General features: G+C 49.6%; 1 protein-coding gene across 3 annotated transcripts in view; it reads right to left on the bottom strand.

Moving 5' to 3' along the window:
- LOC146859658 (astacin-like metalloendopeptidase) overlaps window positions 1-23843 on the bottom strand; it is a 450020-nt gene that overhangs the window by 318715 nt on the left and 107462 nt on the right. The gene's annotated exons all lie outside the window — the stretch shown is intronic.

Genomic DNA, 23843 nt, shown 5'->3' with positions numbered 1-23843 from the left:
ACCAGGGGCTGCAGCATGTATTATGCCACCCCTGGATGGCCGCCCAAATCTGACACAACTGGCTGCACGACAGCTGGGGCAAGGTGGTGTAATCACCCGTTGCTCTAGGTGTAGTATTCCTATACCTAACCCTAAAATGGACGCATGGATTCCTGTCAGTCACTCCTATGGCAGGCCTTATCAATCCTGAAGGCAGAGTGCTAGGAATCATGTGAGATGGTGCTCTGGCGCGAGCTGAGCCCGTCGACGGCTTGCGGAACCAAATCCTAAATAGCCGTTCCATGGTGACGCGGGCCAGCTACCTTAAAGTGCATTATAATCCTCGCGGTTATTTGCTAACTTTGGCATCGCATCACCCAAACATGTCGAGTAAGGTGTCATACGAATTGGAATACGAACCCCTCGCCAGTTCTGGCGACGGGGTTAGCATTCCACCCTTCTAGAGGGACACGACATGGAAGTAACCTTGAACCCCGGTTAAAGTTGACTCAAGCCTCAGCATCACAAAATGGATGCTGCCACCAGACACAAGTCTGACCTCCTGCTGCTGGGAGACCTTCCAGCGAGGGGAGCTTGGACAAAGGGTTTCCTGTCGAGGGCGGTGTTAGCACCATCCCAGACAGGGTTTGTGTATCCCAGGTAGGCAGGGCTGAAAGGAAGGTGATTGCAAGTGGCACCCCGGTGCTCACTGTGCATAGCCCGGCTCAAACCAGTTTTGGGGGCACACCAGCCCCTGAGCTGGGGCGAAGCCAGACAAAGGATAGGGGTGTAACTACCCCCCTCCTGGCCCCACCCATAGGTAGGACCTAGTCACGGGCCAGCCCCTTTTTCCTAGCATAAAGGTGGGAGCGGGTCCCCTTCCCAAATTGGATAATTCTGAATCTTGAACTACTTTCCACGAAAGGAACTCTTGACCATTTCTGAAGACTCTCCCTTGTGGCTAAGGAGTAGCCACCCTGCACCAGCAGGCACCACCTAAGCGCTTGCGGTTTGCTGCACGTCTCTCCCACGGATCAAGACTGCCCAGCTCGACGAGACCCGGGTTCCCTGCCATCTCTGACCTCTACCTACATCATCGGCTCAGCTGAGATTCGTAGGTGTGACGAGACCTGCGGGCCGGCCATCTTCAGAACCTGCACGACGCTTATCTAGCACGCCCACCGAGGGACCCTCGAGTGAGTGCACCTAGGGTTTGAGAAGCCCTAACCCTGAGCGGCTCCAGCACCGAAGTCTGCCTCCCCAGCATCCACGAGATCTGTGTGGGGGCCCTTCTGCTCCTTGCTGCTCACCGCGTTGTCCGACCACTCGCCGACCGGCTTGTGGCCCTCTTCACGACGCACCACGACAGACTTTTCATCACTGGTCTGGTTGCTCCAGACTGGCTCTTGCTCCCCTTCAACAGAGGAGTACCTCAGACCCTCCTGGTCCACTCCCGACGCCATCTTGACTCCACCGCGTGGGTTTGCCACTGCCAAGACCTGCTGCCCCATTCCTGGGCCCAGCATCATCGACAGCAGACACCTTCGTGGGACAGCTCGCCCTCCATCCTGGTCGCCGCCGCACCTCCTGGTCCGAGGAACAGCCGAGTCCGATGTCATCCACTCACCTGGTCGAGGTGACTTCAGCCGGTACCTTCCTGGTACCCACACGATCGCTGGCTAGCGGTTGAGAACTGAGTCCCCTCTGCTTTCAGGTTTCCTTCATCACCGATCCCGGTTTGGATCTCTCTGAAACATCGACACTGGTCGCCTGCCAGCAACTTCTTCTTTCAGGCTCCTGAGACTACGACGAGGACTCCCGACATCTTGCTGAACCCCACGCAGCCGCAGCCTCTGGGCTAGGTAACTCGAGCATCTCGGTGCTCCATCGTAGGTTCACTCTACAAGTGTCCAATTCCTTTTTCGTTTAGTCCCACTGATCGGATTCCTCCGGAATCAGTAACTTTAAACTACCTAACTTTTCCCATTCCACTTGCAGTGTATATGGTTTCGTGCCCTCCGGGCACTTGTGTAAATTGTGCAACCAGAAGTATTTTCATAAGAGTTTTGTAGTGTGCTTAGCTCCCTGACTCATAAAGAGCCAGGGTAGTCTTGTTATAAATAAATATCCTTTATTTTCATAACAACTTGTGTGGTGTCCTTTCACTTGGTGTTCAAGGGGTATATGTGATGGTAAACAGATGGCTTAACACGCCCTCTAGAGTTTAGCCTAAAGACTGCTCGTATCCACGCTACTAGGATAGCTGGTCTATACGGTTGACTTACAACCAATCATCAATAAGGGTCGTTTGGAATGATACACAGTGATCGCTAGAATAGTGAGCACTACATATCAGGCCAACTTCTCACACCTAAGGCCACCTCTATGAATATTGTTAGCGATAGGTCTGTTTGTCAAAAGCTAGAAATAAAAAGGTGTCTTCCTAAATCCTTCCTGAAAACAGGAAGGCTACTTAGGAGTAACTTGGGATGCTGAGGTCAGAAGTGATGCCCCACAATGTCAGGTGCTGCCATATATCAATGCAAGACACCATCAAGGAGTCCAGTTTGAAACTGAACACTAGGACGGACCTATACTCTTCTGTTAAATTTGCATACAATTGTTCTTATATTTAAAACTGTTATTGCATGGATATGACGCCATGTTTAGGCGCTTAGTGTTTCTGGTATATCCTTGCAATAATGAAAAAATTAATACCCCACAGCCAAACCTTTTGGCTTTGCAAGTGCTTGTTTTTCGTGGGCTCACAATAATGAAGCAATGCAGTATTTAAAAAAAAAAAAGTGATTTGTTCATTTTATGATGTCTTCTAAAGAGTGTTGCATAGCTGAATAAATTAATTTATTTACCAAACAGAAGGGGGCGTGGCTGACGGCCCAAGATGGAGGTCGCATAAGCGACGAGCCCTGGGCCCGGGACATTAATCCGGCATTTCCTGACAGGTTCTGGCGGCCCTGTAGCCCAGTGGAGCAACGCATTGGTGGCGGATCCCCAGGCGATGGTGGCTGGTGTCTTTTGGTGGGTCAAAAGGTGCTGCTGGGGGTCATTCGGCATCCCAGAGCAGACCCAGGGAAGACGAACTGGCACTATGTGGAGCTAGCCTGAAAGCATCGGCCTATCCTGCTCCCTCGACCTGGGGTAGGGGTAGGGGCCAAGCACAGCGACGTGCTCCACCACGCAAGACTCCGTCTGATGGCCTAATTCTCGGACCTTGGAGGCTGTGCTCTGGCGATTGGTGGGGAGCTGTGGACACCCTGCTGGGGATGATCGTGCCCCCCCCTTCCCTGTCTATGCCTCCGGTGTGTGTGGGACTGCTGTTTGGAAGAGTGCGGAGATCTCCACATCTGTGATGCAGTGAATGCATCTGCAGAACCTGGCTCTATGCATTCTCCTAACTGTGGACCCGTGGTGCTGTGGAGGGAGGTGAATGCCTCAGAAGCCCTGCCTTGGACTGGCGAGTTGTTTGGTACTGTCGGAGGGAGCCCCCCCTTTCTTGATATCTGCTTTCCCCCATGTTCTTCTCTGGACTGGCGGTCCTAACTGCCTGCATTTGGGGGTTTCGGAGTGCTGCTAACCTCACCATACATCTTGGCACGGACCCTGGGAAGGCAGGCTGGCGCTGTGTGTGACGGGCCCGTTTTTCATCTCCCTGACTGCGGTGGTGGCTGAGCACAGCGGAATGCTCCAACTTGTGAGGTCTGCGCTATAGACCTACGTGGCTGGCCTTGGCCACTACTTGCGTAGGCTGGTAGTAAGCTATGGACGAACTGCGGGGGGTGATCCAGGCCCGGGCCTCTGGAGATTGGGAGTTATAGCTACATGGTGCAGTGGGACGCCCATTGCTCTTACTGTTGTATTTTCCAGACGGAGGACCTGTGGTGCTGAGAGGTGGGACAGATATCTCTGGGCCTTCCTTCTTCCCTCCTTCATCTCTTGCTGGCTACTCGTATGACCCATGGTCCAATAGAGGTGAGGATCCTGACTCCTCGTGGTGGTGCAGCACTGGAGTGATCTGCGGTTCCTTCCTTCGACCCCCCATTATTGTTCAGATGCACACCCAGAACTGCCCGGATATCTGAAACGCCAGTCCTGGTGGGAGTGCGCCTGAGTCCACGAGAGCCCCCTTGCAGCCCCCATAGAGCCATTAGAATTCGCTACGACTCGGCTAGGTTGTTGACGACAATGGGCAGGAATAGGACAAAGACGACGACGGACACTGGTAGGGCTGGCTCGCCACCCTCAGAGACCTCCTCGATACATTCTCATCAAACTGATGATGGAACTACACCTCTGCCTCCTGTTGATAAGCTGGATATGAAACTCCAGGAGATCTGGGACTCGCGCTCAGCTATAGCGCAACAAATAGGCACTATATCCACTGAACTGAATTTGCTTAGAGACGATCATAAGAATAAGAAACTAGCGGATAAGGTGAAAGACTTTGACCACTTAATTACAACATTACGACCACAGGTGAAAGAACACGATGTGCAAATACAACAGTTGCAACAGCAGGTTGAGGCATTGCAGGCCCGGGCTGATGATGCAGAAGGTAGGGCCGATGCAATAACCTTCGCATTGTTGGGCTTCCTGAAGGTGCTGAAGGGCAACATCCTATGACCTTTGTTGAGGAATGGGTGAAGACCAGTGTAGCCCACACCGGCCTATCAGCGCGTTTTATGGAGGAAGAGGCCCACCGGGTGCCTATGCGTAAACCCATCCCTGGTACTAACCCACGCCCGATGTTGGCCAGAATTCTAAATTATAGAGATCGTGATCACATATTTCAAACGGTCTGGCACACCAGCCCCATCCACTTCGACAATACAAAAATCTCCATCTTTCCATGTTATACACTTACAGTTCAACGCCTATGCTATTCATTCATTTCATTCATGGAGATCAAGGCCTGAGCCCGCGCTGCAGGTTTGACATTTGCTCTTTTATTCCCTGCCAAACTCAATATCATTTACAACCAACGTGCCTGTTTCTTTGACACGCCCGAGAGTGCATGGGAATGGTTAGACAGGAACTTCCCTGACACTGCACGTGCCATACGCCCTCCACAACTACAGCCAAAACCACGGCGCCATCCACACCGAAGAAGGAGGGGACTCACTACACAGAGCGCTGTGACTAATCCTCCATCACAGCAGTCAGTGCTAGAGGGCAGACGTCCGGCCATCCGTTCGGTCTCAGCATTGTGGATTCCTCGTGCACCTATCACCTCTAGCCCATCAGTGGAGGTATCCCCAGACTCAGACTCTGGGGGCAGTATGGCGTTATGTCTCTCTGTGTCCACACAACTTAGCAACGATCCACTGGTTGAATAAGTAATGTGAATGCATTATGTTATGGGATATTGTTTCAGGTTCTCCGGTAATGGTTCATCCCCGAGTGGGACAGCCTCGTTCTTCATTGCATGCTATGTCTCATCCGTTGCATCATGATCCAGACATAGGCGTCTCCACTGGTGACTGCAGGGTATGCTCAGATATTATGGTCTTGTGGACTGGCCTGTCCTGGGTTACTCCACTTTTCATAGTCGATACTTACGTATCCAGAGTAAGCAGCCTACCCCACTGGCGAGAAACCTTCTTGTTCTATAGTGTGTTATGTGTTTTGTTCCCACACAGTTTGGTCGACCGAAGTTTAGTGGTTTGACCCTGTATTGGGTTTTTGTTTCTTTGTTTAAGCTACTGATCTGTTTCCTGATGTTTCTGGGGGTGGGGGCGGGGATGGGGCCCTGTGGGGTGGTGGGGGTTGGGTGGGGAGGGATGGGATCTATATTTTGATGTCATGTCTTTAGCAAAATCATTCACACTCATCTCCTGGATGGGCTCGATACAGAAGCGGCATAGGATAGTTGTCCAGTTACACCGTTGCCGGGCACAGATAGTATATCTCCAAGAAACACACTTGATCTCTTCCAAGCTTAGTAAGGTGCAAAGACTATGGAGGGGTCAGTTGTATGGTACTGTTTACTCTGCTTTCTCCCGAGGAACGGCGATCTGGCTGCGAGCGGGAGTCCCTTTCTCATTGACTGATAGCAGAATTGACGATCAGGGGAGGTATGTACTCTTACAGGGGACACTAGATGGTACATGGGTAGTCTTGGGGTCAATCTATGCACCTAATACTGACCAGGATGCCTTCCTCTCCCACCTTTCACAGGACCTATCAGACTGGACACAGTATCCGTGAATACTAAGGGGCATTTTAATGCGGTAGTTGAAATTCACCTTGACCGATCACATCCTCCCTTATCTAACATGGCTGCTACTGTACAAGCCACTAACTTAACTAATTGGACAAAGGGGTGGGGACTGTTGGATATATGGAGAATGCAACACATTGGTATGTGTGAATATTCATTCTATTCCTACCCCCACTCCTTGCACACATGCCTGGATCATTTCCTGTGCTCTCCAGACTTTTTCCCTAGGATGGTGCGCACCACATATTTGGGAAAAACTACTTGGGACCACAATCATTTGGAGTTGGTACTTAACTGGGGTCGAACCCCCATGCCAATTCCCACGTGGAACCTTCAACCGCTATAACTTGAGGACCCGATATACCGGGATAAATTAGCCACTACCATTACCACATACTGTACTGACAATGAAGGTACGGCAATGTCTAGGATTGTTGAATGGGAGGCATTTAAAGTGATAATACGAGGAGTCTCTATAGGGACACTGGTAGGGATTCGGCAGGAGGCCACACGGGATCTTACGAATCAGGAGGACTTGTCACGAACGCTAGAAGTGGCTGCTCTGTCTGATGAAGGGAAAAAATCAGACCTCCAAGAAGCCAGGATTAGATATGCCGAGCTGTTAGAAAACTTGCGGGTGATAGACTTGGTTGCATACACACTGTGCACTCACTCGGAATCGGACAGGTCAGGCACACTACTGCCTAGGTTGATTAGGCCACAGTCCACCCATACACCTATTCTGGCAATAGATAATAACCACCACAAATTGCTCACCACACATGTAGAAATTAATAAAACAATCCATGACTATTATGCAGCCCTTTACGCTGTCCCCCCTCCCCCATGATGCGACAGATGCAACAGCAGCATTCCTGGATTCGGTAGTACTTCCCACTCGTACTGCAGCACAGGCTGCGGACTTGGCAACCCCCTGACCGCTCCCAAAATCCGTGGTGCAATATGAGGACTTGCCCGTAACAAGACCCCAGGCTCCGATTATCTCCCCATCGACTTTTATTCCACCTTCGCAACATCCTTATTTCTTAAATTGCTACAACTGTGCACTACTGCCTTGACGGAGGGTACCTTGCCCCTACGACTAGAGAGGTGATAGTGACTTCTTTGTTGAAACCTGAAAAGTCTCCAACAGATCTCACATCGTATTGGCCGCTACCGATCCTTAATACGGAGTATAAAATCCTTAGTAAGCTTTTGACGTTGAGACTGCTCCCCTTACTCCCCACTCTGATCCGCACAGACCAGTGCGGCCTTATACCTAAACGCAGCACCTCTTCTATGCCCTCTTGCATTCTGCTCGAGTTGATTCCCTCATGCAGGTTGCCTCTCCTTAGATATACGTCAGGCATTTGACTCTTTAAGTTGGTCGTATATGCTGGCTGCATTGGTTAAATATGGGATTACTCCAGCATTTAATAAGTGGGTGGAGCTACTTTATACTAGACCCACTGCAAGGGCCAAGACCGGCACCAATATCTCCTCAGCGTATAATGTGTTTCGGGGTACAAGGCAGGGGTGCCCGTTATCGCCCTTGCTGTTTGTGCTTGCTTTAGAACCACTAGCACAACAGCTACGTTGCACGATGGCACCATATGGCATCCCGGTTGGCCGTCTACGCCATTCTGCTTCAGCGTATGCAGGCGACATGTTGCTTTATTTGTCAGATCTGCATGTAGATATGGCACCTATCGCCTTCTTGTTTGAGCAATTTGGGGAAATATCTGGTTTGCGCCTGAATGCCTCCAAATCCATGGCTTTTACTTTTTATGATACATACACTCTCCCCACGCTTCAATTTGACCTAATGCAGTTCAGGGTGGAACCCACTACCTTTAAATATCTAGGGATCCATATCTACAGAACTACTTTGGACACTGTAGATGGGAATGTTGTCTGTGCACTTAATAATCTTAGAACCCAAGTAGCATTTTGGAATACGTTGGGCCCGATTCATAGAACTAACTTAAGACAAAATCCTAAACTTACTACCATTTTGGTATTCACAGAAGGCACTTACTCATTTTGGTATTCACAGAAGGCACTTACTCCTTTCGGTATTCACAGAAGTTAGGACTCCTAACTTTAGGACTCCTAAATGCCTTCTGTGAATACCGAAAGTCTTAAAGTTAGGATTTTTCTCAGTTTAGGAGTCCTGATAGCGCAAAGACGCGTTATTGCTCTCCTGACATGTAGTGTATGTCAGGAACGCCCACTTTGCATCATTAGAGATAGGCGTAGTGTAAAAGGGTGATAACATGCGAATACGCATGTTAGCACCCTCTTGCTGATAGGGCGTTGGTTTTATCTCCTCTTTTCTGGCTTTTAAAGCCCTTGATGATATGCCCCATGCTGCTTTCTAAACACCGGTGTCTTTCTTGATGTTTGATCGTGATGGCGATCACTTTGACTTTCTCGGCCGCATGGCCGCTTGGCATAGCCAATAGGTCTCGCTTTTAGGACCTTATAAGTATTTAGTTATGCAACTGTTGCATGGCTAAACACTTATAAGGTCCCAAAGGCGAGACCTATTGGCTATGCAAATGCTTGTTAGTGAGGTAAGCAGACACCATGTTCAACTGAAGGTCTGCCTGTGCAGTGGGGTTGAGGGAGATCTGGCGACTGCCGTCTTTTAAAGGTGAGGACAGAGCGGATTACGATCCTTCTTTGTGTAGTATTGTGTTTTTCTTGGAAAGGCCTCATGCAGATGTAAATATGATGTAAATATATGGTTATAAGAGACATTAGGGTACCGCATGAGAGAGTGTGTATTGAGTACATTTGCTGCGCATTATGTTAAGCGGCCTACATAACTACTTAACCTGTGATTCGGAAGAGATCAGTTTGGGTAATTTGAAATTGGAAGGCGCCAATGTGTTCCATTTGACACCGAAGGACAGCTGGAAAGTTGGTGTCGCTGAACACTTAAATTACTGCCCTGCACCCTATGTCCCAAAAATCACTTTATGATCTCAAAGACACATGGGGGCAGATTTATAATAACTGGCGCATCCCTGCATATCAGCAGGGATGCGCCAGTTATTGTGCGCCACAGCTCCGCCACCATGGATGCGCTGCATTTACAATGCGGCGCACCATGGGGCACAAACGGCACAGATGCGTGACGCATCTGTGCTGTAAAAGTGGCGCATTGCTGGAGTTGCGTCGCAAGCGCGACGCAGCTCCAGCAATGCTTTGGGGGACCTATCTTTACAATGCTGTGTCAATCCTTACGCCTGATTCAAGCAGGCGCAGGGTTTTGACGCAGCATGGGCTCAAAAGTGACTGAGTGAAATCTCGTAGATTTCACTCAGCCACTTTTAGGAGGCGTTCCTGCGACGGAACGCCCCCCCTACACAGGAACGCCTACTGCTGGCGCAGGGCTTTACAACGTGACGCATCTCCCAGATGCGTCACGTTGTAAATACCCCGCAGCATGGCGCAGGATTTGCGCCGCCGCTGCGTCACAAAAGTGACACAACGGCGGCGTAAATGAGGCGCAAGGGCCTCATAAATCTGCCCCATGGTTTGAAAGGAAGCTCCGCTTGGGCGCGAAAGGAAGTGGCCAGGGGTTACAAGTTGCATTTGCTGGAAAGTAGAACACATATGTGATTATCGCCCTAGAACAAGTAGAGGTTTTAAGTTTTCTGACTGATGGTTTGAATGAAATGTGGCCACAGTATGATGGCGCTGTGTAATATCGTATAATATGCAAATTGTTGTTTGAATATGCATTGCAAATACGAAAGGTTTGTATTTTAATGTGCCCTGTAAAATTGGTGAAACAAAATGTAAGAGTTTAAAGCACATAGCATAAATGATACTTCAGAAAAATAGGGAAAATAAATCAGCTTTTAAGATTCACACAAACTTTCTGAAAGAAGTGATATATGATCAGGCAGAACAAGGTTAAATTCCTAAAATATTAAAACTACACCTAATCATGGAGACTATCTTAGAGCATATGCAGAAGGTTTATCAAAATACAAGAAAGCACTTCAAAATTATAGCCTACAGTGGTTTAAAGCCACCGAAAAGAATACGCATCTCTAGCCATAAGAAGGAGCCTCCAATAATAAAATAATTGAGCATGTTGTTACATACCTCAGAAGTAAATATGCAGGAGCCAAATTAGAGAAAAGGGAAGCTACTGTAGCTTTATGGCCAGTCTTTTGCAAAGAATCTAAGAGCTCATCAAAAGAGGGTACCCTCAGTATCCAGTCTGTTCCCCCAACCCCATATGTTCCTATGAGCCCCTCTCCCAAGGTATCAAGGGGCAGATTTACAAGAAAGTGACGCATCTGTCACTTTCCCTGCGCCACACTTAGAAACCCTTGCGCCACCATAGATGCGCCGTATTTACAATTCAGCGCACTATGGCGCAAGGATTGACAGATGCGTCAGAAATTCTGACGCATCTGTTGGCGGAAAAGTCACGCATTTGCTGGAGTCGTGTCGCAAGCACAACGCAACTCCAGCAATGCGTGTTGAGGCCTATTCCCACTACACTGCATCACTACTTACACCTGCTTGAAGCAGGCGTAAGGTTTTGACGCAGTGGCGTCCTAAAAGTGGCGCAGTGAAATCTTGTAGATTTCACTGAGTCACTTTTACGAGGCCTTCCTGCGTGGGAACGCCCAACCTGCATACATTATACCTGACGCAGGTATAATGTGACGCAGGGCTTTACAACGTGACGCATCTAGGGAGATGCGTCACGTTGTAAATAGGCCACATTGTTTGCGCTGCTGTTGCGTCAAAAAAGTGACGCAACTGCAGCGCAAAAGTCACGCAAGGGGTTTGTAAATCTGCCCCCTAGGGGCAGATTTATGACGACTGGCGCATCCCTGCATATCAGCAGGGATGCGCCAGTTATTATGCGCCACAGCTGCGCCACCATGGATGCGCCGCATTTATAATGCGGCGCACCATGGGGCAAAAACGGCACAGATGCGTGACGCATCTGTGCCGAAAAGTGGCGCATTGCTGGAGTTGCGTCTCAAGCGCGACGCAGCTCCAGCAATGATCTGGGGGGCCCTATTTGTACAATGCTGCGTCAATCCTTACGCCTGCTTCAAGCAGGCGCAGGGTTTTGACGCAGCATGGGCCTAAAAGTGACTGAGTGAAATCTTGTAGATTTCACTCAGCCACTTTTAGGAGGCGTTCCTGCGCCGGAACGCCCCCACCTGCCCAGGAACGCCTACATGTGGCGCAGGGCTTTACAACGTGACGCATCTGGGAGATGCGTCACGTTTGTAAATGCCCCGCACCATGGCGCAGGATTTGCGCCGCTGCTGCGTCACAAAAGTGACGCAACGGCGGCGCAAAAGTGCCGCAAGTGCAACATAAATCTGCCCCCTAGTATCTACCCACTGGTACAGATACAAGGTCCCGCAGTGGGATTTGAGAACCCTGAAATTGAAACCTCTCCACACGCTCCAAAAGCTACACCCAAGCCAAAACCTGCTAGTACACCTAGGCAGCCTACAAGGGTAGGAGACTCCCAATTTTCAGGACAACTAGAAGGACAGTTCAAACAGCAACTAGATCCAGCCTCTCCCCAGCATCATAAAAGCAAAGAGCAAAGTTCAGGAGATAGGGATGACCAGTCACATATATCGTGAGCAAGTCGCGTTTGCTGCAGAAAAGGGACACCACAGGAAGGATAATTTAAGAGTGAGTGTCCACCACATAGCAAAAGGATATAGATGCTGCAAGGTGGAGTGACTATGTGGATAGGGCTCTAGGTATGGCACATGGCCAGTATCTTAGGTAAGAGAGCAGGAGCATAGAAGGACTGAAGACAGTTTATCCCCTTAGTGGAAGGAGAAGGGGAGCGTAATAGTCTCACCGAACAAGTAACTTACCTTTGGTATCTGTTAGAGACATACATTAGTTATAGATTCCTTAACTTAGAATTACCCCCTGGCATCTGACTGGATTCTGAGAATTTTTTCTTTAGGAGAACCCCTGCGCGTCTGTAGGTAGCATCGGTCGACCCCGCGTCCGTCGTCGCAGTTGCCGGGATGACAATGCGATGTCTACTTAGACGCCGCCCCTGCGCGCTGACATCAGTTCTGACACAACTTTCCACTCCAGAAGTGCAGAGCCATGCAAGACACTGACCACTGGTGCACATAACTAGGGCCCTGGAAGGGAGTCCCTATTCCTAAAAAGTCAGTTTGCAGAACAGGGAGGACGGGTTGGGCGGTAAGGAATCTATAACTAAGGCACGTCTCTTATAGATACATTGTTTCCGAAGGTAAGTAACTTGTTCATCTGAAAGAGACCATTACTTATAGATTCCTTACCTTAGAATAGATACCCCAGAAATGCCCACCCCCGAGGTGGGTCTGCAAACTAAGTTGACACCAGAAAGTTTTGGAGAACAGAAAAGCTAAAGTAGCCGTCCCTCCAGACTTGGCTGTCCAGGCAGTAATGTTTGGTGAATGTGTGCAAGGATGCCAACATGGCTGCCTGACAGATATCAGGGAGGGGAACTCCACGCCCCAAGGCAGTGGTAGCCGCCATGGCCCAAATGGAGTGGGCAGGCAGTTCCACTGAAGCTTCCTTCTTTTCCAAAGAGTAGCAGATTTTAATGCATAGGACAAGCCATCGAGAGATGGTGCGTTTTTACAGAGCCCGACCTTTCTTGGCACCCACATAGCCAATAAAGAGTTGATCGTCCACCTGGAAATCTTTTTTTTCGGTCAAGATAGAAAGAAAGTGCTTGTTTGGGGTCCAGACGGTGGAGTCTCTCCTCCTCTTTGGAAGAGTGTGGAGGTGGGAACAAGGTGGGCAGAGTGAGCGACTGTCCTATGTGCAAAAAGGTAACTACTTTCAGAAGATAAGAGGCCCTAGTACGAAGGACTACTTTGTACGATGCATAGCCAGAAAAGGAGATTTTGAGGATAGAGCCTGCAGCTCACTCACTCTGGGAGCAGCAGTGATGACGACCAGGAAAGCAGTCTTCAGAGTAAAATGTCTGACAGGACAGCTATGTAGAGGCTCGAAGGAAGCGCACATCAGAAATGTCAATACAAGATTCAGGTCCAACTGGGACATTATGAAAGAAACAGGAGGGAAAAGATGAGTAATGCCCTTTGGAAATCTGTACAATAGGGGACTTGAAAAGAGAAAGTTGATCATGAAGGCGATGAAAGGCCGACATGACCAAAAGATAGCCTTTAAGGACCCTGCTGGGCCAAAGATAGTATGTACAAAAAAACCTCAGACAGAGGAGCAGAAAGGAGATCCACAGCCTTTGCTGCGCACCATGCCACAAACTTGTTCCATCTACAGGTGTATAACGTTTTAGAGGAGGGACGCCTGGCTGCCAAGATGACCTTACAGACTTCGGGAGGAAGGTCAAAAGCTGTCAACTGTTGTCGCTCAATCTCCACGCAAGGCGGTGGAGGCTGGACAGATTCGGGTGGAGGAACCTCCCCTGCTGCTACGACAGAAGATCCTCCCGAAGAGGCAGTCTGATAGGAGGATCAATGGCCATGCTCAAGAGCTCAGAGTACTAGACTCTCCTTGCCCAGTCCGGGGCCACAAGAATGACTGGGCCCTGTCACGCTTGATCTTCTTCAGCACTCTGGGTAGAAGCGGTACAGGTAGAAAGGCGTACAAAAGACCGCAACTCCACTCGCAAAGAACACGTGCGATGGCAGGATGGTGGCATGGAGGTAGGGGTAGTCTAAAAGGGGAGGGAGTAGCCCCTTCGGACTGTCTGCAAAACCCACCTGTCCGACACAATGGTTTGCCAGTGGGGGAGATTATGGTAGACCCGCGTCGCTGTGTCCCACAACTGCAGCCATGCAGAGGCTGGGTAGCTTGCATGGGCCGGTGGCTGGACTGTGTTGAACGTGGTGGGGCACCCCTTCCAAAGCCACGAAAGGGAAGAAGGCAGACAGTGTGGAGCGAGAGGAGGTCGCGAGGCTCAAGGATCTGACTGGTCACCACAGAGAAACCAGACGTCCTCAACTAGGCGTAGCACCTCAAGGCTACTGACGAGGAAACCGTTCTGCCCAGAGAATCGGCGGAATCCAGCCCACATCTGATGGTGAACTTAGCTACATCCCTACACTCTGCCACTGTGCGGGTGAGAACGGCCTGGGCCTCCTCCGGGAACTGTGGCAACACTTGCGCAACCGTATCCCACACTGTATGGGTGTAACAGCCCAAGAGGCATGCGCTAAGCTGGTGGAAGAAAACATCTTCTTCCCAGGTGGTCCAGCTTCTTGGATTCCCATTCTGGGGGAGCAGTAGGGAATGCGCCTTTAGAAGACGAGGCTTGGACCACCAAGCTCTCGGGGGACGGATTTTGGGAAAGGAAAAGTGGGTCGCCCGAATCTGGGTGGTGGCGTCGGGCAATATTCCTATCCACAGGAGCCCCTGTGCTGGGATTGGACCAAGTGCCCAGAAGGACGTTGGTGAGGGCTTCATTAAAAGGCAGAAGTGGCTCCATAGAGTTCTGACAGCAACCGCAGGAGGCTCAAGGCCCAAGGCCTCTGCCACCCTATGCAACAACACAGTGTAAGAAGCTACCTCCCCCATAGCCACAGTAGGGGGAGAAAGCATGCAAAGGTCTGGGGAGTTATCCACACCACTGGCATGACCCAGGTCCTCTTGCCAGTCTGGCTCTTCAAGCTGGTCAGACAAAGGGCCCACAGACCCCTCCCAGTCCTCCTCACCCTCCTCTGGTTGCCACTCAGTGTGGAAAGGAACACCAGGTTTGAATAGGGGCAGGAAAGTGCCCTAGTATGCTGCTGCCAATGTCAGACGATGTTGGTCCAGTGCCGTGTCCAAGTCAGGGGTGAGGCTGGGGTCGACGCCAGTTGGGGGCACGTCCGATGTCGGCATCGTCGTCACTGGAATCAGTGCCGGGGAAGGTACCGTGAGGTCGAACGGCGTCGATCCAGATCTAGGCCTGGATCCTCAAGGGCCCTCTGGCACCGAGGCCGGAGCCGTCGGCATCGTAGATCCAGGGCCCACAGCTGAGTCCACGGGGCCCGGAGGCATGCCAGCGGAGTCGGGATGCCCAAAAATGCTATGGAGCACTTCGTAAAAAGCTCGAAGCTGGGCAGGGCTCCGGGAAAGGGATGGAAGCGCAAAGCCATCCCAGAAGCAAGCCTTGAAGGCAGAGTCTGAGAGCGACAACACTCTGGGTCCAGCATCGCGTTGGCCGATGGACGCGGTGAAGGTGAAGAGCGACGGTGCTTCTTCACCTTCTTCTTGTGCTACGACTCACCCGAGGAGTGCAAAGACTTGGAAGATGAATGGTGGTGACTCCGTGATCGTTCCTGAGAACTTCCTCTCGACCGGGACCTCGAGCAATGCGGAGCCAACTGCCGGGCATCCAAAAGCTTTCGGAACCGCTCCTGCAAAGACTTCGGATTCATGGCCCGACAATCGGAGTATGCCTCGGGTCGTGGTCGCACTCCAGGCACTCCAGGCACACGAGGTGCGGATCCATGACAGACATCAGCTTGTGACAGGAGTCACAAGGCTTGAAGCCGGTCCAACAATAGGATATCTCTTGTGTTACCAGGAGTTGAAGCCTCGAAAAAGGCACCTGACAAAAGTCGAAAACAATTAGTGGAAAAGTGACTAAGGAGCACGCTCTCTCCGGATCAGCGCTGGCTGGCGCAGAAAAACAAAGAACTGACGTCAGCGAGCAGGGGCAGTGTCTAAGTAGACTTCTTGACGTCATCCCGGCGACCACGACCCCGACGACAGACGCGGAGTTGACCAACCTCACCTACCGACGTGCAGGGGTACTGCTAGACGTAAATTTTCTGGATCTAGTCCGAAGCCCGGGGTAGTTCGAAGGTAAGGAATCTATAACAAATGGTCTCTTTCAGATTGAAAGTGTTCAAGAGCGGCTATCGTGCAGTGAGTGTACGAAAGATGCAAGTGATGTGCAGGGAGTGGAGTATCACAAGGACTTTTCAGGACAAACTAAGAGACGTTTTGGTAGATTAACAAATAGAATCGATATCCCAGCGTGTGGAGAGCATGGGTGAAATGCTTCAGACCCCAAAGGCGTGGCACCCTACCTATGATATCTAAGAGAGACCGCCTATTGACTTGGACTACACAAACGGTGCAGGGAGACTGTCTAAACCTACTGACATGATGGAAAGAGAGCAGGATATATTTTCCAGAAAATAGAACAGGATATGCTTTCCAGAGTTAGGAAACCTTGAGCAACAGACCTCGAGCAATTGCTATTTCAAAGTGCCCATAACCAAACAGAACCCAGGATGGGAACCAGTGAGGCTAGGGCAAGATTGACACTCCCCAACAGACCAGTACAGCAAATGAATGCTCAATCAATTTTGTGCAGCTCAGACCTCACTCCTAGTGAAATCATCACTGAAGAAGAGAATAACCGATACAGTGTTGTACCTTATGTAGATTATCTAATAGATTGGACTGAGCCGCTAGTTCCACATATGAGTCCATGGCCACAAGAATGGTCCTTTGACCCACGTGAATGGCAAATGCAGAAGATTGCATACGATATGGTGAAGGAGATCCAGACTGAGATTGTCCCTACATGAGAAAATGTCACCGTGTATGGCAGAAATATGTTAGATAGCACAATCCCCAGGGTTCTACCACCACCTTGCATCAGATGTCCCTGATACGTAAGGGACATGGTGCATCACATTAGGTTTCTTGGACACAGATGAACAAGGAGAACTGCAGAAAGTTATTGCCACTACTTACAAAGGAAAAAGAGAAATTGATTAGGGCATTTGAAAACCAAACCGCAGGTATAACACTAGCGCTAGGGAACATAAAGAGTCTGCTTAGTTCTCTCATAGGGGATGAAATGGACACAGTATTTCAAAAGACTGGAGTAAGGAAAGTCACCCTCACGGAGACTAGATGCAATGGGTCTACATCTAAATTGGTTAGAACAGTAGTGTGGGACCAGCTAAATAAAATATACCCTGATAGGCCAAACATTTGATCTCTCATGGCTTGGCCCATGCGGCCAAATGAGGATCCTGCTCTGTTTCTAGGATGAAAGAAAAATGGACCCAGGAAGTAGGTCAGGACTGGGAAGTGGCAGGAGGTAACACTGTATAATTGTATAATGTAATTAGGAAAGGGTTGCCTTCTGACGTGCAGGACAGCCTAGATAACATAGTGGCACAGGACAGAAATACAAGTGCACATAATCCATTCTTGCAACAAAAATCAAGAGATAGAAAAAAACAAATAGGAAGTAGCAGAGAAAGCAGCAGCCATTTTAGTCACACCAGCAAGGTTGAACGCTGTCGCTGTGACAGGTGATTGGTTTACGGAAAGTGGCGGTGGGACTACCAGTACCATGGCATCAGTGAGGTCAAAAAAAGATCGGACTTTGAAGGTAATGCTGACCAAGCTCCCTTCTGTAGCAGGGGGAGACAGGCAGGCATCGCCTATCACAAACCAAGGCCAAGACATGGAGGGAGCTGAAGAGCCAGTCACCCACTCCTTCCAGGATACAGTATTTTCCACACTGCGCGAAGACCTGCAAACCCTCAGAGGGGAGCTATCCAATGACATTAGAGAGATCAGACACTATGTTGACTCAATTGGAGAACGTGTGGCAGTCATAGAGGATCAGGAACAAGCCAGAGACGAGGAAGTGAAACAACGGCAACAGGAGGTGATCCGTTCACGAGAACAACAAATAGAACTTCAAGCTCAAGCCAAAGACCTTGAGAACCGCTCTTGGCGCAATAACATCCGCATTAAAGGGGTGCCGTCCTAGGCGGAGGACTCTGACATGATCCTCAACCTGAGAGATCTCTTCAGCCACATCCTGGACGCTCCCCCCCCAGACACTGAGATAAAAATTGACCACGTTCACAGAGTGGACCTGCCGCAGCGGTTGTCAGCCTCTCTGCTGGACATTCTGGCCTATCTTCTGGATTTTCAACTGAAAGAATCAATCCTCAGAAAAAGCCTGAGAGAGACACCCTTTGTCATTCCAGGAACATACCCACACACTGTATCAAGACTTTGCCATGATCACTCTGCTGACTAGGAGGGAATTCCCACCTGCCACCTCTCATTTACGGAACCTGGAAATCACATACTCCTGGGGCCATCCTTTCTGCCTCATTTTCTTTCTAGAAGGCAAACTGCATCAACTCTGATCATTCGAGAAAACTTAACTATCACTCAAGAAAACTTACTGCATCCCCGCAATTGGTGGTCCCGTGGGTGAGGTATCAGAGAGAGGTGAGCCAGGGGCCCCACGGGGTGGGCGCTCGTGAGGACAGAGCCGTCACCCTACTGAGAGCAGCATGAAACCCGACCCAGTTACAATAGGGATGGAGGTTCAGGCAGTCCTGGAGTCACTGTCTGAGGACCATCAAGATGGAGATAACATGTGAGACCTTTGGGCAGACATTAGATTCTCATACCAGGGCTGGGCTGATGGGGATTCGATGAGGGGGCCAACAGGCCACAACATGCACCCTACACTTCCTATTCCCAAGTATTTGTGGACTCGATCTGCTGGACCTGGACTCAAACTGGTAGTTCTATGTTCTAGTTTTCGTGTGTTTCTAGTTCTTTTGGGAACCGGTTCTCAATTTGGCAGAGGTTGAAGGCCGACACACTCATGCAGGAGTCAAGTGGGAAGAGGGCCAGGAGAGGGGCAAGGGCAACCTAGACAGTTGTTTACAGACAGACACACCTTCACACACCGAACAGTACATCGCAAATAGTTAATATCCTTTCGCTCAACGCGAAGGGCCTCAACAACCCCATTAGGCGACGTTCACTACTCTCCTACCTCGAACACTCAGCTGTAGATATACACCTCCTTCAGGAGACTCATCTCCAAAATGGGGATTGGCACCGCCTTCACTCACAAGCTTTCCCTCACCAATTTTCTTTATTCTACCTCCACCAAAAAAGCTGGAGTAGCAATCCTTATCGCTAAATCGTTTAGGGGCAAGGTGGGTTCCAGGGTTGCTGAGGTGAAGGGCAGACTCTTGGCATACACTGTTCACATTGAGAGCCAATCTCTGGTGGTGAGTTCTATCTATGCTCCCAACACTGGACAGGAACACTTCCTACACTCAGCAGTCTCAAAGGTGATGGCCACACAGACGCGCTTAGTACTTCTAGGTGGAGACCTTGACCTTGTGTTAGACGCCGACAAAGATAGATCTGGCAGTCGCTCCCGCCCAGACGGGAGCATTGTCGAAGGAAGGGGGCAGGTGGCTACACCAGGTGGAACTGATAGACATCTGGCGGGAGGCTCATTCACAATCTACCCAGTTCACCTTCTTCTTCCACGCCCATAAAACATATGCACAGCTAGACTATCTATTGGGGACTAGAGACCTACATAACATTATGGAGGATATAGAGATAATTCCGTCTGCATTGTCAGATCACGATACAGTGGGCCTTGTGATTTGTTTCCTTCCTCAAAGAAAACACTATGGAACTTGGTGACTTAGAGATACTCTACTTCAACGCCCAGCAGTAATACAACAACACACTAAAGCAATACAAACTTACCTTGATTTTTACGATATCCCCGACACCTCTGTCTCCACATTATGGGAGGCATTGAAAACAATAGTGGAGAGGGAACACATAGCAATATCCGCAGCTGATAATAAAGCCCGTAAAGAAAAGAAGGATCAACTGACTGCCCAGGTTAGGGAACTCAAACTCAACACTGGGGGCCCTAGAGTTTGGCACCAACCACACGCAGCACATGCCTAGCTGGCAGGCCTCGACCTAGACAGGGCGGAATACGCCGCCCTCCGGCTGGAACACTCCTTTTATGTTGGAGGAGACAAATCAGGATGACTGTTGGCTAATTAGCTGAGGGCCCAAAGACGACATACTAGGGTACATTCTCTCAGATCCCAGGGAGGTAGGGAACTATTGGACAACTAATCTATTGCAGTGGAATTCCAGGACTTTTACCTAGTGCTGTACAAGAGACAGGACCAGGAGTCCCAGACTACTGCCTTCTACCTGCAGGGGGCGAACACCCCTCCCCTCTCTACCGCCCAAGCGACTTCCCTAGACTCCTCCATTATGCTAGAAGACGTCATCTTGGCGATCTTCCGCCTTAACTTAAGCCTCTTAAGTCCACAGGTCCGAAAGGCTACCAGGCAAGTTTCTACAAGACATTTTGTCAGAATCTGGCCCCTATTTTCACCAGATTGTTTAACTCATTCACAGGCCCTGGCTCAGTTCCCCAACTATGCTATCTGCATCCATTGTAGTCATCCCCAAACCAGGGAAAAGTAAACAACTATGTGGTTCCTATCGCCCTATATCATTGCTACACATCGATATCAAGCTAATGCCGGGCATTTTTGATTCCAACCAACCAGGGTTCATACACAACAGACATAGCAGCAACAACACAAAACAAATCTTACATCTGATCGACGAGGCCGACCACTAGGACATAGAGGCCCTCTTCCTAACGGTTGACGCAGAGAAGGCATTCGACTGCGTACATTGGCATTACATAGAGCAGACTCTTTCCCAATTTGGCATAGGCAATTGTTTTTGTGCCTGGGTGGCGAGTTGGTACAGCTCACCCATGGCTACTGTTAGGTTGAACGGCATCTCCTCACCGCCCTTCCCTATTATTAGAGAAACTAGATTAGGCTGCCCCCTGTCACCCCACTTATTGGCTATATATATATGGAGCCCCTGGTCCAGGGGATCAGGGATAACCCAGAGTTCACCGGTATCCCCTTTGGCGGGTAGATACACAGAGTCAGTCTCTATGCGGATGATATCTTGGCCTCTTTAGTTCGGCTTGGCCTCAAGGTTTTGCATAAACGTAACGAAGTCTCAGGCCCTCGTATTGTTGACCACTTCAAAAAATGCTTCCCAGTTCAGTGGATCACGGAGTCGCTGCCCTACTTGGGGATCCAACTCGTACCTTCGATCTCACAAATCATCATGATTAACTATCACAACTTACTCGGACAAATCAGAGAGGACTTAAACAGCTGGAAACGCCATTGCCTCTCTTTACTGGGTGCATCGCTGCCCTAAAAATGACCACCTTGCAGAGGATCCTATATCTTTTTCAGACACTGCCGGTCTCTCCCCCCATAGGGATGCTCAACACCTCACACAGAGAACTGCACCGGTTTGTGTGGCTGACTCTATTGGGCATATCTACAAGGCGGCAATATAAAATTATCGCCGCTTTTGCGGCCGTTTTTTGCCGAAAAGCGGCGATAATTTTATCGCTATATTAGCAAGGTCACACTATCGCATGAAACCTTGCCTTAGCGCCTGAATTCCTAACGCCCATCTTTGTATCTCTAATGAGATGCAAAGTGGGCGTTCCTCCCCAAGGTAACGGGAGAAATGTCGCTAAGCGACATTTCTCCTATTATCAAGCCTCACGCAAAGCAGCATAGCGACAAGAAAAGTAGCGTTAACCTCTGTTATCGCTACTTTCCTTACGCCTGCTTTGAAACTGACTTAGCCATGATATCCTATGGAAGGTGGATATCATGGCTAAGTATGTGAGGTCCTATCAGCAAGCTATCGCCAAACTTCGTGGGATTATCGCTGAGTTTCCAGCGATAATCTCACATTTGGCGGTTAGCGCTAGGATTTTTATCGCTTTTGAGATAAGCGTTGCTAACAGCACGCTATCTCAGCGATAAAAATCCACGCTAGCCGGCGATAATTATCCTAGCGCTAAGTGCGCTTAGCGCTAATTATCGCCGGTTGTTGCTGATATGCCCCCGAATGAGCAGGGAACTGAGTTACTTGGGCTCCGACGACGGAGGATAGGGAGTACCACACCTGCAGGGCTGTTTTTTTTAGAAACACCGCCGCGTTACCTAGTGGAGTAAATCCGAAAAGCACTGGCTATTCCAGGACAGGGCAAATGCGAGGCTTTCTCTCTGAAAGGCACTGTTTCTCAAGAGAAACAATAGGCCACGGAACTTACAAAAGTCCCCCATCACTTAGACGATGATGGACATGCAGGATAACAAAGCTTGTTGACGTGGGTTCACCGCTTTCCCCTCCGTCGTGACACCCTTGTTCGAGAATGGACATTTCTCCCCTGGCTTACAGCAGGGAGCGTTTGAGGCTTGGCCCCAGACTCCATGCCGCGCTGCAGGCCACCTGTGTGATGAGGAGGGAATCACCTCCTTTCCACAACCACGCCAGCAATGTAACCTACCGGAGACTGAAAGGCTACACTATCTCCAGGTGCGATATTGGCTTCTTCATCCCTCTAACCGCCCCACAATGGGTTGACAGCTCACCCGATATGAGAAGTGGTTGGTCACTTAAACCACAAATAAACTACTGCTTTACTGCGCCAGCCAGCCTGCCCCCTCTCAGCCCACACCAAGTCAAAGACGATGGGAAAAGGAACTCGGGAGGGAGCTATCTGCTAAAGAGTGGAGCGAGATTTATTATAAAGCACACCACACAGCTCGGAATACATCTAGCACAGAGACGGCTACTAAGATAGCCACTTATTGGTACCTGACGCCAGTGCGGAGCTCAGACTGCTCTGTGGGGCTGCACCTCAGCAGGTATGCTCCTACACTTACTCTGAGATTACCCGAACCTCACAGCTTACTGGACCCAGATCTTGGGAGACATAGACCTACATTTCGATACCCAGATTCCCCGGCTCCTCTCATACATGATCCTTGGCATGCCCAAACCACTAATCTACCCACTCAAATCCCGCAAAGGGCGACAGATGGGACTGGCACAGGGGCCGGCACTCCAGAAAATCCTCACTCACTTGGGGACTCACAACACTCCCACACACCTGGGATAGCTACACAGATTATGGTACATCCTGGGGATGGAGCCGATGTCTGCTACCCTCACGACTTCCTTCCAAGAAGATTGGCGCCCATTGCTTGCTATCTCCCCTGCCCTAAATACTTGCCTATCCAGTGACTTGCTAAACTTGCCCATGGCTCAGCCACAAGCGAAAGGTAGGAAGCCCAGACACCTTACTTCACAGCTGATGCGCTTTGTATTTACTTCATGAGTACTTGGGGGGGGGGGGGGGGAGAGATCTTTGAGTTAGTTTACAGTTTATTCTTTCCTTTGTTCTTCAAATCCCGCATGTTGAGTGCTGCGATGCTCTTTGTCTTGATCCACAGAAGTGATGTGAGCAACAAGTATTTTCGCATATACGCTGTATTACTACTCTCTTGATACATGTGAGAAAAGGATTTAAACCATAAAGAGTACCACAAAACAATGCATTAATCGTCCACAAGTTAGCTCCCTTTCCTCTTAAGGCTTGTCTTTGACAATGTAAGTGGTCCACTTTTTTTTGCTAAGTTTGCACTATAGAAATCCTATATACATACACACATGCATAGAGTCAATTGCAATAGTTTAATCGAACTACAACTTGGTAAATCTAAAACTGTTCCAAATCAAATCATTCAAATTGTGGTTTTACGCTGAAAATGCAATTATCTTGAATTATAAAGCTCAAATTGTTGACATTACTGACCTTCTTCAATCAAAAAAGGATTCCACACTTCTTTTAATCCCCTGCTTCTCGCTCTTGCCGTTACCGGTTGTGCTGAACTCATCAAACGCA

Source organism: Triturus cristatus, chromosome 3_1 (genome assembly GCF_964204655.1).
Source record: "Triturus cristatus chromosome 3_1, aTriCri1.1, whole genome shotgun sequence".
NCBI lineage: Eukaryota > Metazoa > Chordata > Amphibia > Caudata > Salamandridae > Triturus > Triturus cristatus.
Note: the sequence above shows the minus strand (reverse complement) of the source record. Positions and strands in the feature narration are given on the sequence as shown.